The 12,738-nt window shown below is 33.8% G+C and overlaps 1 long non-coding RNA gene across 1 annotated transcript; it reads right to left on the reverse strand.

The window, feature by feature from the left end:
* Positions 1-7,920: 7,920 nt before the first annotated feature.
* LOC145012160 (uncharacterized) lies at positions 7,921-10,489 on the reverse strand. The gene is made up of 4 exons (XR_013664398.1): positions 10,454-10,489; positions 10,255-10,329; positions 8,839-8,939; positions 7,921-8,737 (listed from the first exon to the last, which is right to left on the reverse strand). It is a non-coding gene; the product is annotated as an uncharacterized LOC145012160 (long non-coding RNA).
* Positions 10,490-12,738: the final 2,249 nt, after the last annotated feature.

The following is a 12,738-nucleotide window of genomic DNA, read 5'->3' on the forward strand; positions in this document are numbered from 1 at the left end:
CGTCCGAAATTCGGTTCAATATTAATTATATATCAATTGTACATATATAGACATAAAAAGTACTTCCATATTCATGCGTATTAGTTACTCATTAGTAAGTTACCATCGGGGTAACACAGGATCATACTACTACAACTTTTAGATCAATAAGTCAGTTCATTTATGATTAAGTACTTATTACTATGAGAACATATACATTACATTACTATGAGTACATATACAACTATACTATAAAGAGAACATATACATCTATACTAGAGAAGAACATATACAACTATACTAGAAAGAGAACATATACAACTATACTAGAGAAGAACATATACAACGATACTAGAACAAGTAACATTACATTACATATACATGAATACGTTAACAATTGTGATCCACTGTATCGGAGCATGCCTTAAATGTCATGGCCCGAGTTGTAGCCAAAATTCTCTTGGAGGGAGAGCGTGAGTTTGCGTATAGATCTATACTGGATTGACTATCCTACACCTTGCTGCTAGCTACAGCCGGACCTGCAGGTCTGCGGGTGCCAAACGTCATATCATTTTTACGACCTACATTTGTCGTTGTTTATCCAGTCGATAGTATGGTACAATTAATCACATGATGCTTTAATATAAATCCGGTTTAAGGTAGTTAGTACAGCAGTAGTTCCTATAATACAACACTACAGTACTACATTAATTTACTCTTTACAAAATTAGTGATCTTTTCACTTAAATATTTATGTACAAACTATATTTTGAGAATGATAGTTACACTTGAGTAAATTACACAATTTTACAGTAAACGAACATACAAAACAGTTAAGCCTTGGTAGAAGGCTACTTTAATAGAAAATATAGGTTTTTCTGAGAGATTCAAACTTTTACAAACACTTACAAACATTTTCATACATTTTACACACTTACACTTGAGACATGTTCAAACGTTTTGATAACAAACACCGACACTAAAATACTTATGAACTCACCAGCTTTATGCTGATAAACTCTTTCAAAATAACTTGTATTCTCAGGTCATCAGTAGACAGGTACCGATGCCAGCTTTTGAGAAGATGGAGCGCATCCAAGACTCCTCTTATTATTTTGATTTACATTATTTTTGGTGTCTATAACTGTAAAGAACACACTTGTATTAAAATTATAAATTTAATGCAATGGATGATGTTGTTTGCTTATTTACTGTTATACTATGTTGTGATACTTTACATGACGTCCTCCACCCCAGAACGTTTCCGCCATTCATGGTTTTGGGGTGTGACAATATATATATATATATATATATATATATATATATATATATATATATATATATATATATATGTATATATGTATGTATGTATAAAAGAACAAAAGTCGTTTTACCGTTAGTAGGCCCCATTCACAAAGTCGGTCTATAAGGGGGGGGGGGGGTATAAGGTTGTTGCCTATAAAATGGCAGCTTAATGGGTGTCCATTCACCCACCGCTTCCTTGACTCGTGGAGGGTCGTTAGCCGAATGAGTAGGACAATGACTTTAATCCTCATTAAAATTATGATGATTGTAAAGTAACTAAATGCTTTTATAAATTCCCAATCTTAGTTACTTTAGGAAAATGTGAATAAGGTGCTAACCCATGAAATTACACTTTGCACTTTGCTTAAAGTCGTTAGTGGAGCGTGTGTGGTTAATTGGCACACTAACATGGACTTTACAAGGTAGGCAAAGGGTGACTTAAGGTTTATCATAGGTCGGTGGAGCGTGTGTGGTTAACCGGCACATCAATTGAGTGATAAATATTAAGGGTAACAAGTAATTTGCATGGTTACTTCACACCTTGTTTTGTGATCCTCGGCATCCAGTCACAAAACTTGAAGGGCACACTCGAAATTGAAACATACCATTGAAAAGTTTAATGAATCTCAAAGAATCTAGGAGTTTCAAAACCAATTAAAATCTAATATTTTATTTCATTTTTCATGGTGGAAATTGGTGAATCGTCATTCACCTACCTTCAAATATTTTATAGCTTGGATTAACACATCCCTCTTCTAAGTTATAAAATATTGTGTTGGGTCCTAGCCTTAATATTACATTTGGGTGTTTTATTAAGGACTATCTTTATATCTAATCTAAACTTATCTTTCTTCTTTTTCAAATGTCTTCCAACAATGCTGCAACTGGCTCAAACCCTACCGGCTCCTTCTCTCTCATGAACCTTTGTGAGAGAGTCATCTTCGATGGTTCCAAACTTTATGGATCAGATCCAGAACATCAGGATGGTTACTCGTTACGAGGACAAGGAATAAGTCCTCGACAAGGAGCTTAAGGAACTTGATGAGTCATCTGCTACTCTTGAGGAGATCGCTGAATTTTGGACTCATGAGAGAGATGCCACTAAAGTGGCATGTATCATGTTAGCCTCAATGACAGTCGAGCTCCAAAAGTCCTATGAGGACTAATACCCTTTTGAGATGCACCAGGACTTGATGGACCGCTACCATCAAAGTGCTTGTCAAGAGAGGTTTGACATCATTTCCTCCATGATAACAACCCGGATGAAGGATGGTGAACCCATCACGGACCACATAAACAAAATTCAAACGCATGGGCCAAATCCAATAACTTGTATAAAGCTGTGTCGGATGTTGATAACCTAGGAAATAATGTGTTGTGTATTGATTCTTCCAATAACTTGGATAAAGCATCATTATGACATTGTCGTCTTAGACATGTAAGCAAGAAACGCATGGGCCAACTCCAAAAGGATGGAGTCTTAGAGTCATTCGACCTAAAGTTGGATGATAGTTGTGAATCTTGTTTGCTAGGGAAAATGACAAAGTCACCCTTCACTGGTACTTGTGCTAGGGGTGAAGTTTTGTTGGATCTCACACATACTGATGTATGTGGACCCTTCAGAATCACCACAAGGGATGCTAACCGTTTCTATATGACTTTTACTAATGATTATAGTAGATATGGATATGTCTACTTAATCAAGCATAAGTCGAAAACCTTTGAAGAGTTCAAAGAGTTTAAACAGGGAGTAGAGAATCAATTGGGTAGGAACATTAAGATGCTTCGATCCGATCGATGAGGTGAGTATCTTAGTACAGAGTTCCTCGATTATCTTAAGGAATGTGGGATTGTCTCACAATTGACACCTCCCAGGACACCACAACTTAACGGTGTGGCCGAGAGGCTTAATCGAACCTTATTGGATATGGTTCGTTCCATGATGAGTCGAGCTTCGCTACCAATTTCATTTTGGGGGTATGCCTTAGAGATTGCCACCCATATCCTTAATCTGGTCCCTATCAAGAAGGTTGCCAAAACACCTCACGAGATGTGGACTAGAAAAATTCCCAATCCATACCACATCAAGATTTGGGGTTGGGAGGCTTTCGTGAGGTGCGAGACTCACGATAAGCTCGAACCTCGAACTGAGAGGTGTATTTTCATCGGCTACCCACAGAAATCCTTTGGTTACCTTTTCTACAAACCTAGTGATAGTGTGGTCTTTGTGGCAAGGAGAAGGGTCTTCCGCGAGAGAGAATTCATGAACCAAGGAAACAGTGGGAGGCAAATTGACCTTAAAGAAATTCAAGAGTCAAGTGGTGAAGGAACCTCAAACACTAGCAATCAACCTGAGGAGGAAACTCCTGTTGATCCAACTGACGAGTCTGTACCTCTGAGGCGTTCCGCGAGAGTTAGGAATGCACCTGAACATTACTATGGTTTCCATATTACTGTGGAAGGTGATACATTTATTAGTGATAGCACACTGGTAAATTTGGATGAACTTAACAACTATAGGGAAGCCATGGCAGGCCCTGAGTCTGCTAAATGGAAAGAGGCTATATACAACGAGATTGAATCAATGTATAACAATCAAGTTTGGAACTTGGTTGACAATGTATCGGGTCTTAAGACGGTCGGGTGCAAATAGATCTTCAAGAAGAAGATCGACATGGTTAGAAAAGTGCACACTTATAAGGTACGACTGGTTGCGAAAGGCTTCACTCAAACTCAGGGAATTAATTATGATGAAACCTTTTCACTAGTGGCAAAGATTAAGTCTATTAGGGTTATGCTAGCCATTGCTGCATTTCATGATTATGAAATATGGCAAATGGATGTCAAAACCACTTTCCTTAATGGAAAGTTGGCTGAGGAAGTTTACATGATTCAGCTAGAGGGTTTTGTCAGTGAGGAGTACCCTAATAGAGTGTGAAGCTTGAGAAATCCATTTATGGATTGAAACAAGCATCTTGCAGCTAGAACCTTTGTTTTGATGAGAAGGTCAAAGAGTTTGGCTTTTCGAGAAGCGAAGATGATTCCTATATGTATGTCGGAAAGAAAGGGAAATCATTGGTTGTTGGCTTTATTTTCTTCTTTTTTTTTCAATGGTTTGATTGTTCCATTTTTTCTTTTATTGCGCTTCGTTTAGAGAATCTAGGAAAGAGAATTGGGGAAGAAGATGTGTTCCTTTACCAGAGAATTATTGAGGAAGAAATAAAAAAAGTTACACATTTGGTCCCTAAAGTTTCAACCACTTAGTATTTTTTATCCAAAAATAGAAACATTTTTATTTAATATTAAATTTTTATGTTTTATAAAAATATAATTTATTTAATATGAAATGTTTGTGTATTAAAAAATATAATTTATTTATTTTTTGATAAAGAAAATTATAAAAAAAATAAGGAGTGCTAGGGGTGCTACCGCTCCTTATAAAATGCTAAGGAAAAGATGCTAGCAAGGTGGCATGCCAAAAAATGGCATGGTAGCAAAAAAAAAAATGATGTGACAATGTGTTAGGAGTGCTACCACTCCCTATAGCCTAAATTTTAACACCGACATCGTTTATCCAAATCCATTAATGCTTTTGCAGACTGCGATGTTATACATGTATGAAAGCGTAGTCGTAGATTTGGCAAGTTTTGATATGGGTTCACTAGTCCTGGTGCAGCAGAGACAATGATATGAAAACTGGGTTTAGAGTTGGAGGGGGGGGGATTGATGATATTGTGTTACTGACATGGGCTGCAGACCTTCCAAAGTTGACGATTCGCCATTGGTGATATGCTGTAGAGAGAGGAAGAGATTGATCAAGTCCGCAGCGGATTACCGGTACGATTTGTCTTCTTCGCATCTGGCTTACTTTCATTCTCTTAGAGACATCGGGTTTACACTTTCTCGATTTGTTGATGAACAGCTTGTAATCCCCTCGCCCTCTCCATCCTTCCCGGTGCTCACATTTCCATCTGACCAAGGTAAGGCTAACAACAATGGCTCCATGTCTTCTGGTTCGATTTCTCATATTCATTCCATTGATGGTGGAAATGGGGATTCTGAATATGATTTGAGTTCGTCTCTAGATGGCCATATTCATCTACATGATAGTGGTTTTGAAAAAGAAAAACCCCGATCTTCCTCGTTCCCATCACTACAACGAATTGGATTCATATGACCCTTATGTAATGAACAGAGAACCACCAATCTATCAACCTCCATAGGGTCCAAACCAAACAAATTTCAGTGATCCTTATGCAATGAATAGAAGACAACCGCCCTATCAACCTGCTTGGGTCGACCCTTATGTTGTAAACTCATTTGCATTCCCATATCAACGTCCTTAGGGACCAAACCAAACTAGTTTGGGAGAGAATGACCCTTACGTGATCAACCCATCAACCTCCATGGGGGGCATATCAAGACAATGAATATGGTGGAATCCCAATTCAAATCAGTATGCTTCTTATATGAAAAAATCTACCCCAGCTACCCGCACTATGATTCAACCAGAGGAACCAAGGGGATTTCAAGAAACTAGGCAATGGCCTAATCCATCACAACGAAAAAATCTGCCCCAGCTACGCATACAATCAGATCTCCTTGTCGTAGTAGGACTCTGTTTTGCTCTGATTTTTTTATTTTTTATGTTGGAGTAGTTTGTAGTCGTTTTGTTACATGGATGTTTAGTGTTCCTTTTTTTTTGCATCTATTGATTGTCCACGTTAATGGACCTGCTTCTAGTGTTCCCTTTTCCTATTACAGCATTGTACTTTTCAGTTTTCTTTTTCTTAAGATGCTGTCATTTTAAAATTTACCCAATTGTAACATCTTACTTTCAAAATTTTATTATAGGAAGTTATACCCAATTATAGCAATTTTTTTCTCATTAGTACAATGTTTTAATAGGACTACGTGAAAATAGAATGCTATAATAAACAAACAAATATATGAAAGTATGTTGCCTTTAACATGATATATAATAGGCCTAAATACAAGAAATAAGAATGTACTTTCATTTATTTGTTTATTATATCATCTTACATTCGTGTAGCCTTATTACAACATTATATTTTCAATATTTTTCTTAATAAGGAATTGTTCTTTGGAAAAGGGTTAAGGTTGAAATTAGCCCTCCAGTTATAGTTTAAACTTTTTTTTGGAGGCCCGAGCACCTTTCAATTTCAAAATTGTATCCGTTGCACCATGTGACATGTGGTTACCTAGCTTTTTTAATCTACAAATTTGCCCCAAAATTTTAGTTTTTATGCCCCAACTTGTTTTACATAATTTGTTATTTTAATATTTCTTTTTGTTTTATTTTTTGTAGTAATTTGTGTTAAATTTCTGAATCAAATTTTGTCATGTTTTCATCTTTTAAAACTTCTTTTTACTTTTTTTTTATTACAACTTTGTTTTGACACTTTTTTTTACTTTGTTTTTACATTGTTTATTTTAAGAGTATTTATGTAAAAAAAGTGTAAAAAAAACATGTAAATGAGACCTAAAAACGAAGTTAAATGAATTTACAAAAAAAAAGGTCGAGGCAAATTTATAAAAGATTAGTTAGAGGGCTTATATAAAAATTGATTTGTATTTGAATGACATTGCTATAATAAAGATTAGCACAGATTATTATTGCAAGGTAAATTGTACAAGATTTTGTAAATTATGGTTGTTATATTATATATAGTCAATTTTATTCTTGTCATCTTTCTTTTAATTTATTGTTTCATTAGGATTACTGTTGTCCTACCATAGCATCTACAAGGTGAAATTTTGATAAATATTATCTTAATTCAAGTATGGACGGATATTGCTTCTTTTTTCTGGAATGGATATACCCTTTTTCTTATGTCACGTCCTTAATATGTAAATGATTATTAAAATACATAACTATTATTAGCCCAGATTCAATTCAAACACTATAGAAACCAAACCTGTATTGCCTCAATCTTCAAAGAGTTCATCTCATGTCATGTTTATTCATTATGACATCCATATTTTAACACACAACGTATATAACTATTCCCAAACAGAAGAATATTTACATTCAATATTTAGACATTTCATAAAATTTCAATAATTTAACAAAAAAAAAAAAAAAAAAAAAAAAAGACTTGCATCATCAGCTTAAAAACAAAAAGGAATAAAGAAAAGGGCTAAATAACAATGTGTTTTCCTTTATTTGTATATTATAACATCCTACTTTCATTTCTTTCCTTACAACATTGTATTTTCAATTAATTTCTTTATTAATGATTGTATTTTGAAAAATCTACGGAATATTCAACCAACTTATTTCGTATCATGACGTTATAATTTAAAGAATCTTACCAACTGTAGTAATCAAAATTATTTTGTATTTTGGTTAGGGCTGTTAAATCAGACAATTATGAAAAAAAAAAAATTGTCTCACACGGAACACAATGCCGTGTTCATTTTACTAAACATGATACCATTATTTTATTTACATCACACTTAATCATACAAAACGTTACATACACGAAAAAGATAAGAAACACATGTTAATATTGTGTCAAATACGAAAACACAACAGTACCTCGTGTTTTTTTACACTAAATACGAAAACAAATTTCAATTTCAATTTGTTGTCATGTCATTGATTGACACGCGTAAATTGGTACATTACAAGCTATAACTAGGTAAAATTTTCCATGCACAATGTTGTAAAAGGCAAAAATGAATGCAAGATGTTACAATAAACAAATCACTAAAAGTATATTGCTATGTCTTGCATCTAACCCTAAAAAGCATAAAACTCCCATCACCTTCCCTTTTTTGTACTTTCAGTCAACCAATCAAAGGTTGCCAACAAACGATGGAGGGTTCGGTATCTTTTGTCCATGGAGGGCCAATTGTCGACACTCTTTTACCAATGGAGGGTGTGGAAAACTATTGTATGGGAGTTTCATCTTTTTCGATTGGTTCGTTAAACATATTTAGTGTTTAGGTTTCAAGGCTTTTATTTGCGTCTTGATCTCTTGTGATTTGTCCCCTTTCGTGCAAAGCTTGACGTTTTAACAACTTGAACATCACCATGCTTAATACGTTTTCTTTTTGTAGCATAAACTGAATCACCATCAACACCCACACGAAGCCGATGGCTTTTAGGCCTTAATGATCTTCTAAAATGGTTTCTTTTATGGTCTCTTGACGACAATCTCCTTCGACCATTGTTCCTATAAGAAAAACTTGTTTCCATGTCTGTTTCTTCATCGCTTCCATTAATACTCATATCAGTCATTTCAATGTCTCTCTTGCGTCTTCTCCTTTTACCCTTGGCGTTACACAACATTTGACACAGAAATTCGCATCCTTGTTCCCATTTTTTCTAAAAATGACCAGATGCATGCCCGTACAAGTTTCCATAACATATGAAAAATGCAGTGATATATTCCAATCTTGTATAGAAAGTAGAAGAATAGTAAAACTGCAAGCATATTGATGAAACAAAGTGGTGAATGGAGCATAAGATCGATGTGAAAAATCCATCATCTTTCTTCATATTTGGCAAAATATCAAGAAACTCACCGACGAAAACCAAAAGTGAAACCGCACACAATTTGATTAGATGTTGAATGCAGAAATTTTCGATGTAACAAGCAAAATCCCATGTTGGACCACACAAAGAGCTTTCAGTAATTGTAAATTAACCACAAAAATCAGTCTAAAATTGAATTTAGAATGATAAATTTCATCAAAGAAAGATACATGCATGGTGCAAATATATATATACACACACACGGAGTGGTTCAAATGAGAACCAAAAAAGTTAAGAACCGTAAGAACCTCTAACTTTAGATGTTTATAACGGGTTTAGGTAACCATAAACCCTTTATAAACTACCGAAACCCTTTATAAACATCCTAAACCCTAAACCTTAAATCCTTTATAAACATCTAAAATTAGAGGTTCTTACGGTTCTTAACCTTTTTTGGTTCTCATTTGAACATATATATATATATATATATATATATATATATATATATATATATATATATATATATATATATATATATATATATATATATATATATATATATATATATGTTTCACTAAAAGAAACTGCATCAAAGAACATAAAACAGAAAGATGTTAAAGAAAGATGATGGATATTTACTTGCAAGACTTGCCGGAAAGAAAATCGAGTGGAGCACCAAATATACTTCCAAAAACATGACCGACTCCAGAAAATAATGCCCCGATTGGATTCCACATGATGAATTTCCCCGTGGAAGTCTTCAAGATTTTGGTTTTGGGAAATGGAGAAAAATGTGAGGAAGGAGATAAAAAAATTGTTTTTGGGGGTTAATGAATTGGGTTAAGTTGTGATTCGAATTTCTTTAACAAATATTTTTATTTAACGGTAGTGACTACAACTAGAAAATTTAGGCTTTATCCAACCTTTTTTTTTAGATGTATAGCAAGTGGATGAAAACTTTAAAAAATAATAATTTGTAAATCGAAATCTAAAACCGTTTTGATCTAACAAGTAGACAGGTAAACACCATAGATAGCAAATTAATACTTCTGCACAAAATTAAAAACAAGTAAGAAAACAGAGTATTAAGTAAAAGTCAAAGTAAATTATCATTTTTTAGATTAAATGGAGGGTTTTGGTTGATTAGGTTAGAACTTAGAAACCTGATTAAAAGGCCAAGATACATTTTTTTAGATTTATTCTTTTAGTTTTGTTTCTCTTATTCCCATTTTTAACACCAATCGTGGAATCAATTCAACAATTGTAGACATATAATCTATGTATTAGAAACAAGAATCACCAACAGCATGGTATTATTATAAGTTAAGAATCAATAATCAATATTGAAAATAATCAAGAATTAAGAATCACCAAAAACCATGAAATCAAATTCCATACCGATTGAAATTTACAGAAAAATAGAGTAGCGAGAGAGAGATAGCAGCGAGTTTTACAGAGAGACATACCGATTGGAAGGACGATCGGACAAAGTGACGCTGCCTTGGTATGCTCCCCGAATCACCGACGGATCTGTAAAAAATCTGCGAACACAAATGAAATTCGTCAGCGAGAACTTTAAACTAACCCTAAAATACAAATTTACTACTATTTCCTGATACAAAGAAGTTCATCACACAAATGAGAGAAGGGAGGGAGAAAACGCACCAATCTATGAGAGTTGAAGATGTGGTGATGTTTAGGCGCGAAGAAATGGAATAATCGATTATTTGCCATTTGGAGTTTAGGAAATTTCCAGATTGGTCCCTCAACTATGGTATTAGTTAAAAGGAGGCTTAAACTACAAGAGTATCACAAAGTGACCAATCTCTTAAATTTGGTTAAGCTTAAAAAATGAGTTTTCTTAACGTATTATCGTATTATCGGTATAAGTTAAAATGAGTGTTTTGATAGATTATTTTTTTTAAATAGTTTATAGTGGTGTGGAATCGGAGATAAGTCATTTTTGATAAATTACTAACTCCTAACTTATTAAAACTCATTATAACTTATAGTTGTTCAACATCTCTATAAACATTTTTTTTGTTATTTTACCAAAACACTAAAATTGGTTGTTCAACTTATAGCATTTTGATACCAAATAAGTTAATCCAACCATTTAAAAAAAAAAAAAAAACTCCGTTTTAACACACTGTTATAATCTAATAAGTTATAAGTTAAAGAGTTAAAAACATTTTTCAATAAGCTTACCCAAACACTCTCTAAATGGATATTGATATTCTGGAAAATTAGCAAACGAGTTTCGGATTTAATGGACCATATTTAATGGAATTTGAACTTTACACCAAGACATAAGATATATCAGACTTATTGTCGAAGTAAAAAATGTCGCTAGATCATGACAATATTGAGACTTTATATGTTAGTTGTAGCTTCATTTACTTGTTTTTGTGTTTTTTTTATTGAGTAACAACTTAATAAACACAATCTGAATGTTAAAATAGTGTCCGGAATACAATGAACTTGTCTAAAATGAATTGGTATTTCATATCCAAAACCTTATAAAGTTACTTAATGTTTCATTAGTCACCTTATAATGTAACGTCCGTGTTTCCAGCTAGATTATTATATAATTATGTGCTTATCTGTTTTATAGGATGTTTTATGAAAATCATAACGGTATTAGTAATAAAATAAATAAGATTAAAATATGGGTCAAAAATAAAAGATTATTTATAACAAATAATCTTAATTTAGTTGTAGTATACGTTAAGAGGATTTCAGATATATAACGAGGTACAAATCCGACTTCATATGAAAAATTTATGTTTCTCCGAAGTTTCGTGATTAAATCGGTATGCCTCCGCATATCATAAAAGGTAAATTTCTGATAAATTACTTTTTAGTCTAAGTAATCTAAATTAAAGTCGTAGTAGTTATTAAACCGAGAGCGTGCATATAGAGAACATCTAAATATGACTTTGTGAGATGAAGTTATAATTTTTCTAAGTTTCGGCATAGTTCTATTCAGCTCAAAAATCGAATTTTAGATCGGTCAACTTTTAGCCAAAATAATATAAACAAAATTTGAAGATATCGTTAATAGGAGTCCAACGATATAAAGTATATCAAAAATGGATACCGGATGAGAGAATTATGTTTTCTATACGGGCTTTAACAGTCGAATCCTATATGAAATATATAAAGTCAAGATTAGTCGACGGAATCTAAACAAAAGTTGTAGGTCTCATCGAGAACTTTCTGAGGATATAAAGAATGTTAAAAACGAAGTTCGTATGAAGAAGTTACATAATTTTAAAAATCTAAACATCGGTATACGTGCGCCTCAGGAGCACGGCATGCCAGACAGGACCATGCTGCTCCACTCACTTTTTGCCACGTGTCAGGCCAACATTTTGCCACATCACTATGTCTCGACCAAGAGCACAGAGAGCCACTATGGTGCACGACGCATATTCCAAGAAATCGCCCTATAAATAGCATCTCATTCATTCTTTAATCGTTACACCATTTCAATCGATTTCTCTCTGAAATATTTGCCATTTAGCCTATTTTTCCTTTGTTTCAGTTCAGAGGCGAAGCCCTGCGATGCCCCTAAGTACTTATCTGAGTACTAGCCTTCATGTAGAAGATCCTAAGTCAGTATTTTGCCCGCTTAGATCCTGATTCTCATCAATAGCCCTCTGTTTACTCCGTTTCCATGTAATTTATAATTATAGTTATAATTCGTAACTAGGAACTTCTAAGTAAGATTAATCGATTATTCCAAGTCATTATACGGTAGTGATCTCTAGGTTGGATTTAGTGAGGTGTTTAAAGTGGGATTTCCAAACAGACCCTACCTCTTATATGATCCTACCTAGTTATTCCTTGTTTAGATCTTGAAGTATACTTTGGGATTATTAAGGAATCTAAACCCTTAGGATAATAGTTCCATGAAGTATGAAATTAGACTAATACTTAGCATTATG

This window comes from Lactuca saligna, chromosome 8 (assembly GCF_052625555.1).
Source record: "Lactuca saligna cultivar CGN05327 chromosome 8, ASM5262555v1, whole genome shotgun sequence".
Classification (NCBI taxonomy): Eukaryota; Viridiplantae; Streptophyta; class Magnoliopsida; order Asterales; family Asteraceae; genus Lactuca; species Lactuca saligna.